This window comes from Cryptomeria japonica, chromosome 9 (assembly GCF_030272615.1).
Source record: "Cryptomeria japonica chromosome 9, Sugi_1.0, whole genome shotgun sequence".
Taxonomy (NCBI): domain Eukaryota; kingdom Viridiplantae; phylum Streptophyta; class Pinopsida; order Cupressales; family Cupressaceae; genus Cryptomeria; species Cryptomeria japonica.
The window spans coordinates 731,198,105-731,209,743 of NC_081413.1; positions in this window are offsets into that span (position 1 = coordinate 731,198,105).

Sequence of the window (11,639 nt, forward strand, 5' to 3'; positions counted from 1 at the left end):
CGGGCGAGGTACGCACATGCATGGGGGTCTCACATGGTGCATCAAGGCTATGGAGAGACATAGGAGAGTCTATGCCTGGGGTCAGAGTATGCTTGCACATCTCTATCACGACCTCGAGGAGTATGTTTTTGGATAGGGTTGTAGTTTGATGACATGCACACTTCTGCAGGTGTGGATATTTGAGCACTTTACATGCACCAGGCCTGTCGGCTATCCGATGAGTGTGACTAGCGAGTGACCTAGGGTATTTGCTTATCCACTTACCAGCGAGTGGAGATTTGGGGATCTATTGTATTGGAGAGTGACATTTGATAGATTGACAGCTGAGGTGACTATATGGAGACCATATCTGCGGATGCACAGATGGAATGGGATGGAGAGACAACTAGCATGCTTATAGAGGAACCGCCTACTGAGAGGACGATATCCACATATCATAGTCCCATTCTACTTCGACTGAGTACGGAGGCAGTTTGGGCTAGAGCAGTGTGTTCCAGCCGATGTACCCATCTACACTCGACACTCACGAGTCCTTCCCAAACCCAGAGCAGCAGCGAGACCTACGATAGACGATATCGGGATCACAGATATAGAGGGATCCAATCAGGATGTGGTCACTGATTATGCCGTAGATCCCGGAGCACAGCGCAGGTATCTTTCATGGTTTGTGAGGACATACATGGGGCCTATCTTTCCACCAGATCACCCGATAGGCCATCCAGGTCCATGGAGACATGGAGACTGAGATGAGGATCAGGGATCTAGATCAGAGGAGCCAAAGGAGGGAGAGGGTCATGAGGAGGCAGGAGGTCCTGATCCACCCATAGGAGATCAGCCTAGTGCCAAGGAGGAGGAGGAAGGAGAGGAGGATGACACAGATAGAGATGATGATGAGGAGAACGAGGATGAGGATGAGGACGAGGATGACGAGGAGGAGGAGGAGGTAGAGATGATGAGGAGGAGTCAGATGCAGTTCCTCACCATTCAGGAGATGATACCATAACCTTAGATCCACCTCTCATTCCCTAGAAGGGGGAACATGAGGTGATACGGAGACCTCTACCCATTGTGCACAGATCATTCGAGCGTGGGGAGCCTAGTAGTTCCCAGTCACAGATGCTGCCATATCATGATCCCTACTGGCGTGAGGGAGATCCAGGTATAGTAGGTTTATATTGATTGATTAATGTTTTGATGATATAAAATAGAACTAATACAAAATCTATTCTACTGCTACAGCTAGTGTGCAGGAGTGGCGTTCCCTGATCCAGCAGGCAGTGACAAATATTTCTATGACAACACAGATCCCTAGTTCCTCACAGGTTGCTTATAGACCTCAAGGGAACGTGGGTCGGCATGATGACTTGTTTTCCCCATTTCAAGTATAGGTGGAAATATGGAGGGAGAGAGAGTGAGCTCTATCAGAGGACCTTCAACGGGCACAGCGTGATCTAGCAGCAGCTCAGGCTGAGGCTACCTCGTATCACGTGATCCTTATGGATAGGGATTGTAGGAGTTCCTCTCGGAGTCATTCACGATCTATATCCCGCTATAAACCCATGGGTCCACCTTCACGGCCGGAGCAGGAGGGAGCGTCTAGTCGTCACTCTCCAGCCACTAGCCCTAGGGATAGGAGATGAACTTATGATGTAGGGTAGGTCACATTTTGGATGTATAGTGACCTACTTTTGTAGATATATATACATGCTTCTTTGTCTCAAAACATGTTATCTTTAATGTCTAAAACAATGTGTATTTTGATTAAAGTTAATACATTTGGTAGATGTACATGTATGTTCTGAATTTAATTTCCATGTGATTGATTTCTCAATGCTCCATGATTAAATTGATACATGTGTGACTTAATTAAAATAAAATATTTAATCAAGTACTACATTGATGATAAAGAAGAAATATGTGTTAAGCCTAAGAATTATATAATGTGATTTAACATGATACAATTCTACTTAACACATAAAGACATTGTATAATATGCTAGCATAATGAAAATGTAAATCTTTTGTAATTTACATAGATGAATTCAAGACAAACCATAAATAAAAGAAACACGCTTGTCAGGAATGAAGCAATATAGATTAAACAAAACATCATTTGATTCTATTTGCTCTAACAAAGATATACTAACATATTATCCAATTTTGAAGAAGTGCAAAGAAGATACATGAAATAAAAGATAAGAAATGAGGAATTAAGCATAGTATCTACGCAAGTGCATAGCATTTATAGGTTCTTTAAGAGGCGTACTGTCTACACCCACTATTTTATAAGCACCTGATCCATAATCTTCAATAATGATATACGGTCCAAGCCAACTAGGACTAAATTTTCCCTTTTCTTCAGGTAAGGCATTCACATTGCGTTGATTCTCATAGAGAACTAAGTCGCCTACTGAGAAAGAATGTTGAATAACCTTATCATTATAGCTCCGTTGTAGAGTTTTGTGATACGCTTGAATATGCTCAAGAGCATTTATACGCTATTCATCAAGCATCTCAAGCTATTGAAGTCTTTGTTATCTATAAGAGTCATCATCTACTATACCTTTGAGAGAAACTCTAAGTGATGGAATCTCTAACTCTAAAGGCATAATAGCATCAGCACCATAAACAAGATTATAAGGGGTGGTTCCTGTAGCAATTCATACACTCGTTCGGTAGGCCCAAAGAGCGTAAATCAACTGAGTACTCCAATCCTTACCATGCTTATTCACGGATTTGTGAAGAATTTGTTCAATTATTTTATTGGATGATTCAGCTTGACCATTTGATTGAGGATAGTATGGTGTAGAAAATCAATGTTTGATATGATACTTCTCGAGGAATTTCTTCACGTCCTTATTCTTAAATGATGTCCCATTATCGGAGATTATAGTGGAAGGTATCCCAAATCGAGAAATAATGTTTTCAAGAAGAAATCAACAAATCACTTCAGCAGTAGTAGAGTGAAGGGGAACAACTTCTACCCACTTTGTAAAGTAATTTGTTGCGGTTATAATGAAGGTATGTCCTTGAGATGAAGGAGGAGAGATTTTGCTGATAAGATCCAGCCCCCATGCAGAGAAAGGCCAAGAAGCTACATGAGAACGAAGTTCTTGGGCGGGAGCATGAATCAGATTATTGTGTTGTTGACATTGATGACATTTATTAACAAATGAAAAGGAATCCTGCTGCATAGTTTGCCAATAATATCCCATACGAAGCAACCTTTGAACCAAGGATTTGCCTCCAAAATGCCCCCCACAAGCACCTAAATGTGCTTCTTCAAGGGCAATAGGGATTTCCGATTTGTTAAGACAATGAAGGAGAAGACCGTTATAACCCCTTCGGTAAAGAACATTAGAAAGAATGATATATCTAGCGGACAACTTGCGAATTCTAGCCCTGGTGTTCCTATTAGCGGAATCAGGAAAGGTAGCATCGGTCAAGTATCTTACGATATGTGAACACCATTCATCTGAGTCTATAAAGTCGCAACATGTCACCAGGATAGAATCATCTACAATAGCTGGAGAAATAAGGTTGTGAATAACAAATTTAAGATCAACCACAGGGTCCTCTAAAGATACCAGAGAAGCCACATAGGCCATTGCGTCCACATGTCGATTATCTTTTTGAGGAACAGGTTCCATGGTATAGGAATCAAATTTTTGTAACAAGGAGATAGCAAGGTCTTTATATTGTGATAATTTTTCTTGTTTTGCTTGATACAGTCCTGTTACTTGTCTTATAATCAATTGAGAATCTCCATAAATATGTATGTTCTTTACATTCAAAGCCAAGGTTGCCTTTATTCCTTCTATAAGAGCCTCATACTCAGCAATGTTATTGGTACATAGGAAATTGAGACGATAAGATAAGGGAATGGACTTCTTTGTAGGAGAAATCAGAACAACACCTGCCCCCGATCCCGTACAACACTTAGAGCCATCAAAGTATAACTCCCAAGTTTCATCTTTCTCTGTACAAAGAATGAAGTCATCAGGAAAAGACTCAGGGTTAGGGAAGGAGAAAGGTGAAGGGGCCTCAACTAAGTGATCGGTCAATGCTTGCCCTTTAATTGCTCTTTGTGAAACAAATTTAAGGTCAAATTCAGTTAACATCATAACCCACTTAGCTAGGCACCCTGATAAATCAGTTTTAGAGAAAAGGTGCTTCAAAGGATCAAACTTTACCATGACGTGGACTTCTGAATTTAAAAGATAATGTCTCAATTTCTGAGTCGCAAACACCAAGGCCAAGCATTGTCTTTCTATCGCAGAATATCGTGTCTCATAATCGAGTAAGGTACGACTTATATAATAAACCGGACACTCCTTACCATCTTTATCGTGTTGTGCCAATAATGCTGCGAGAGCATGAGAGGAAGTAGCTGTATAAAGAAGAAAGGGTTTAGAAGGTTCGGCAGGTTGAAGGATAGGAGGATTAGCCAAATATACTTTTAAATCTTCAAATGCTTGCTGACAATCTTCATTCCATTGAAAGGTGATATTCTTTTTGAGAAGTTGAGTAAAAGGAAAAGTATGATCCGCAAGTTGAGATACAAACCTACGAATAGCTTGAATCTTTCCTTGTAAGCTTTTGAGTTGAGACACATTTTTAGGAGGTGGCATGTTGACAATCGCATCTATTTTCTTAGTGTCCACCTCAATCCCACAATGCGAAACTATGAATCCTAATAGTTTTCCACTATCCACACCAAAAACACATTTTCGAGGATTCAAGCGCATGTGATATTTATGAATCCTTTCAAAGATTTGGCGAAGGATCTTAATATGATCTATACGAAGAATGGATTTGGCTAAAATATCATCAACATAATCTTCTAAAATCTTATGCATGTAATCATGAAAGATAAGGGTCATCGCTCGTTGATAAGTTGCGTCGGCGTTTTTAAGTCCGAAAGGCATCATTACCCAACAAAACGTACCCCAAGGAGTGGTGAAAGCAGTTTTGAATTGATCTTGAGGATTAATGAAAATTTGATTGTATCCTAAAAAACCATCCATGAAGGATAACAAAGCATGTCCTGCTGTAGAATCAACTATCATGTCAATGTTTGGGAGGGGAAAATCATCTTTCAAAGAAGCTTTATTTAAATCTCGAAAGTCAGTACACATTCTTATTTTATTATCTGATTTAGCCACAGCGAGAATATTTGAAATCCACGGGGAATAATCAATAGGGCAGATAAATCCAGCCTCTAATAATTTTTCAATCTCAGCCTTAACAAGCAAAGCTACCTTAGGATTCATTTTTCGAATCTTTTGTTTCACCGGCTTAGCATCGGGAACTAAGACAATATTATGAGTAACGATCTCAGGGTCTATGCCAGGCATGTCAGAATATGTCCAAGCAAAGACCTCAGGGAATTCATGCAATAAATCTGCATATTGTTTTTGTTCTTCTTCACCCAAACATTTTCCAATTTTAATAACTTTTTCTCATTGCAAGGATCCATCTTAACATCAATGGTGTCACTCATAAGAAGATTACTTTGTTGAGGAGTATCCTTTAACTGAGGGAATTCTTTCACAATCTCATCGTTATCAGTCACTTTTCCAAAATAGGCTTCAGTGTTCAAACAATAAGGAAATCCCCTATTGTGATGATAACGAGGAAGAGTATCATATGCCCCTAAAAACTCAGCTAAAGCATCATCGATAGGAAAGACATCCAAAGCACAGGCACATGAAGGATCCCCTTCAATATACTTAGGGTGTCTCATTGGTAGAGATATAGAAATGACATTAACACTAATACATGGTCTCTTAGAAGCTTTAGTGCGCTTGCAAGGATTATAACCAAGTCCAAAGGCCATATCATAAAGATTATTCTCGAGAGGAACCTTTATTCCTTGTTCATGAGCGCCACAACCATTTCCATGATACCCATGCTTAGCTAGAATATGAAAACCACGACCATAACGATCAGCTATTTCAGAAAGAGAAGGTGGTTTTTCATAAGACAAAGAATCAAATCCTTCAGAATTGTGAGGAGAAGAAGTTTGAGAAGTGGCCACGAAATTATTGCTCATAGGCTCAGGTAAGATTGATTGATTTTTATCTTCTTCCTTCTTTTCAACTTTAAGCTCTCTAGAAGGAACCTTATATTCACCTACAAAGGTGGGATTAAAATCAAGAGATCCCCAATCGTCTTCTGCGAGAACCTTCTTAGGATCAAAATCCTTCTCATGTGTAGATTCAAGTCGAGAAGAATCTTCTTTAGGAGCTTCAGACACATCCAAAGAATTTTGATCATCAGAGAGCGAGGATTCATTGATAGGTATCTTGTTTAAAGAGTCATCACCAGACGAGGAAGTTTTAGAAGAACTCCCTTTGGAAGTAGATGTTTGCAAACAAGCTTGGAAATTAGTATCACCTATCAAGGTATATGTCTTATTGTTATAAATAAATTTAACTTGTCTATGCAACATAGAGGGGACAGCTTGCATACTGTGAATCCAAGGTCTCCCTAATAGCAAGTTGTATGTTAGATTTCCCGACATAACATGGATAGGAGTAGGCAAAGTAACAGGCCCCACTATGAGGGGTAAGGTGATAATACCCAATGAAGACTTAGCCACATTGTCAAAGCCTCGAGAGTCGGGCTCAATAAGGGATGTATCCACATTCATCTTATGCAATAGATTAATGCTACACACATTAAGGCCAGAGCCATTATCTACTAGTGTTCATCTTATAGCAGTATCATTTATGATAACCACAATCATCAAGGGATCATATTGATGTTGAATTTCACTAGTAGGAAACTCATCTTGAGTAAACACAATTTGAGCTTTAGGATTCATCACAGAGTTAACCAAAGATACTATATTACTAGATGCATTCGGTGGAGGAATATTCAAATCTTTCAAGGCATCTTGTAACATTTCGTGATGAATGGAAGAAGTTTGAATCAAATCCCAAAGGGATATCTTAGCAGGGGTAGCTTTAAGTTGTTCTATGAGATCATATTCCTTACCAAGAACTTGTGAAATACATGGATCTTGCGGAAGAATTGGTTGAGGATTAGGAAGAGAAACTGGAGTAACGGGAGGAGGATTAGGCTGCCTATTATTTCTAGTATGATAAGTATGGGCAACTGCATGATAACTCTCTCTAGTTAATTGCTTGGCGTAACTATAAGGACTCATAGGTTTTCTTCCTTGCACAGTGATGATAGGTTTATTTGGAGTAAGAAAGGAATCATAACCACACCCTCCTTGGATAGTCAAGAGAGGTGATTTAGGAACTTGAAAGGTGGGAGAAGGATAAGCACCTTGGACTTCAAAGAGGGGCTTATTATGCTCCTTTAGGTTTATCATGTTAACTAATTTAGAAGTTTTGTTCTTGTTTAAAGATTTCGATAAAGCCACAAAGTCATCAAGAGCATCATCCAACAAAGCATGATCATATCGATTAAAAGGTTTATCTTTTGATTCAAAAGGAGACATCTCCTCATAGAGGGGATTATTGAAAACAACCATGTTAATAGATTCAGTGGAAGAGTTGATAGGAATGTACCCTTGAGAGGAACCATTCGACTTATCTTTCTCATCACAATGAAATGGCATAGTAACAAGGTTTATGAGTCTTTGGTAAAATGAAGGTTTGGCATCTTTAGGATTCAAAAACTCATCTAAAGCTTCATCTAATTCATCTTGGCTATACTCATAATCGACATAATTGCATACATCATCATAAACATGAACATCTTGTAAATAAAAATATGACATTTTAAAAAAGTTGCATAAAAATTAAACACACAATGCACACTCTTTTTTTTCGTTTTTTTTTTCTTTTCTTTTTTTGAAAAATGGACTTAAATGAAACACACTAAATATAGATCTAGATCTAACAAATGCAATGCAAGAGAAAGCAATAATGAGTTTCACGTCGGGTTCACTAAAATGTGTAGGGGAAAAAGCGAGACTAGGTTAACATGTCCTAATCCTACCTTTTGACACACATTACGGAATACGAAAGAGCCTAGAGGTATCACACAATTGGCTACTTCTTTTTGTGAAAGAGAGAGCCACGGGCTACCTATTAGGGTTTCTATTCCTTTGTTGTAATTGAAAGATAAAATGATGCAATTTCAATTCCTAACCTCAAAGCGCAAGTATGAACTAATAACAAAATTGCAGAATGGAAGTTAAACAATGGAAAGCTACAAGCACAAGGACAAGACAAGAATGCAGATGCGTACCCGGAGTTAAAATCTGAGTGAAAATGTTCGGGACGGGGGCGCGGGCGCCACTGTCCTGATTCTGTTCCTGAAATTGCACCTGAAACTACTATTTTGCAACCTGGAAAACTGTCAGAAATGCTATCTGACAGAGGGACCAGGGCGCCCAGCACCCCTGTCCCAGGGACCAGGGCGCCTAGCGCCCCTGTCCTGGCAGGACCAGGGCACCCGAAATCTGCACTTATATCTGAAAAGGTGTTTTGGGCAGCTATATAGGGTTTTGCCTTAGTCAAACCCCCGCTTTGGTGGTTTCCACCTCCACGAATAGCCAAGTTGTATTGTAAAAGTAATGTGTGTGCAGACCTTGTGTGTGTGCAAGATCCTAAAATGCAAGTAAGCAAACTAGAGCAACCTAGAAAGTAAACCCTAATTGCTTGTAAATGATAATGTAAATGCTCCAAATCAAGATGTAAAGAGATATAAAGCATGAATACAAGTGATATAATGAGGCTTATGGAAAGACATGAAAACAACATGAAATCATACCCAACCCCAAGGGAGGGGTACAAACCAATCTTCAGTCGGTGATCCCTTATTGCTCTTCAATGCCTTCAAAGCCCTAAATGGATGAATGAAATTAATGAATGCGTGATAGATGGATGTTGAATGTTGTTGAAGTCTTCAAAGATCTTCTCTTTCGCTGCATAGAAGGTCCTTGAAACCAAAATCCAGATCCTTTCAAATGAAGAAAGAGAGCTCTTATATATGAAACCCTAGGTCTTAATTTCAACTCTAGGCCGACTTAGAGATTGAATCTCCTGCCAATTTCTTGGGGTTAAGCTTTATTTTATGATTGGATCGCGCTCCTAAAATTTCGGGAAAAATGTCCGGGACCGTGTGCACTCCAGGCGCCATGGTCCCGACAACTTTTCACCAAATTTTCAAGGCCATCGGATATGTTGATTTTAGAGAGAATCCCAAAGTTACAGGTGATTTCGAGATGTTTTGACCCCCGAAATCAAGCCCCCAACTTCAAAATAGGACCCAATTAGGGTTTTTGATTAAATGATGTATTGGAGGAATAAAATGAAAGGGGCACACTTTAATGAAAGGGCCCAACTTTATGATGTGGAGAATGATGAAATAGGACCTTAGACCTAATTAATTTGATTAATTAAGTGCTAAAGGGGAAATGCAATGCAAAATGCAAAATGCGCCAAGGCGGGTGCTAAACTAGGTGTGAAATTGTACTGCGTATAATTTACGATGCTACAGTCCCTTACCTTTTGACTATGAGGAAGGGGAAGGATATGAATCCTTCTTCTTAGAAGTGGACAGTAAATCATTGTTGTTCTTCTTGAGGACGTTGGTTGATTCATCAATTTGCTTAGTGTGGCAACAATGCTCATCATGACCACTCTTCTTGCAATAAGAACAAAACTTCTCTTTATATGATTTTCCCTTAGGTGAGGAATTAGAATCCTTTTTTTGTGGAGAGGAAGATTGTGCTCCATCTTGTATTGTCTTAGGCTTGAACTACTTTGGCTTCTTGTTGGAATTTTTTCCTTGATTCTCTTGATTACCTTTATTAGCCACCAAAGCTTGTGACTTTGAAGCTTTGAGAATCCCCATGCTCAACAACTTAGATTTCTCTAACATCAACATTTTTGTGAACGCATCAAATGTGGGCATAGTGAAAAAAACACCCACTATCAAGTGATGAGTTTGGAAGCTAGAAATGAATGTTGCATACTCTGATGGAAGCTTTCCCAAAAGGTTTTAGACCAACTATGCATCCTTCTTATCAATGCCACAATCCTTCAGCTTGAAAATTGACTAAGTTGATAGCCTCTAATGTCAACATGGTGAGATCATTATCAAGTTGATTGCCTCTAATCTTATCAATTTGACCATACAATTTTCCCAAGACATCCCATGCTTCCTTAACTATTTTACACTTGTCAATATGAAAGATGAGATCCATTGATATGTACTTCCTCAATGTCCCTATTTCCATAATATTTTTAGTGAGCCATTAAATGTGAGCATTAGGATCAACTGGTGCAGTTATAGTTCAATGAATATAGTGAGTTAATCCTTTTCTCATTAGCTTACTCCATGCATCAATTATCCAAGAAACATAGTTATGTAGAGTTAAAAGTGGAAATTTAGGAGAACCCATTGCAACAAAATGAAAGAGCACTAAAAAAATAGAATCACACACGACACCCCCCACCCAAATTACTCAATCAAGAACCCCCCCCCCAAAAAAAAAAAAAATAAAAAAAAAAAATGATGATTTGACACTTTATACTTAGTGCGTGTACAATGGACCACTTGCAAAGAAAGGCAAAGTGGACTTCTGATTTCAACTTTACAACTGCCTTAAATAGGCTATAAAAGACCCCAACAAATACTGCAAGTAATCTAAACTGATATCTAAGGAAAATACAAGTACCAAATTGGCCAAAAATGACCAAATAATGAAAGTATAATTTTTACTCAAAATCACTACAAACTGATGGCAGATTATGAAAGTCGACAAAAAGTTATGCACTTAAAGAAAATGGTACCTAAAAAAGAGGTTGTATGACCCCAAACGAAGTCTCTAAAGTTCCAAAATTGAGGATTGGACAGGTACAGTCATGAGAAACTAAAAATTGTGAAAAATATATCCACCTAAATCAGAAAATTCCACCACCATTGCAAAGATCATAAAAAAATAGCCCAAATAAAAAAAAAATTCACCAAAAAAGGAGCAAAAGTGAGCAAGTTATGGGCCTCCAAAGTTCACCCTCAAAACTAAAATCTCAGTGAGAAGGGGCTAATTTTTTTTTAAAAAAGGGTGTTGATGGAGGCTGATGTCAGCACTCTACAAGCCTAAATTTGATGGTCGTATGACCGTAAAAAAAACATCACTCCCTTGCAAGCTATAGAGATGATGTCATCATTTATATGGAAAGTGACATCAGTAGTATGGATCCACCGAGAAGACTGTACGGAATTGCTGACGTGGTTCACTGACTGGATAGTCCATACAGATGACGTAGTAGTATGGATGCACATGTGGCAAGGCTGCATGGGTAGTTCGTATGATGTTATGGTCGCCAATTGTACATACAGATCTATTGACTGTGAGATGACTCTATGTCCGTATGGATGACTGGGCTCTATGTGGTCTAATGATCATGTGAAACGTGTCTAAAAGTTGGCAACTATGTAACGCATGGCTAATGATAAGATGTCACAGGTCACTGTGTCAATCAATTGAGCAGCATTGCGTGGAACTATCTGATCTGGTCACGGGAAGCAGTGGGGAGATCACTGGTGAATTGGGGAGATCGAGCGCAGTGGTCGGGAATCAGAGTAGCTATCAGAGAAGACCAAGCGAGGGTGGCTGGATGAGCATCAGTGGTGCAGTCCTAGTCAAGG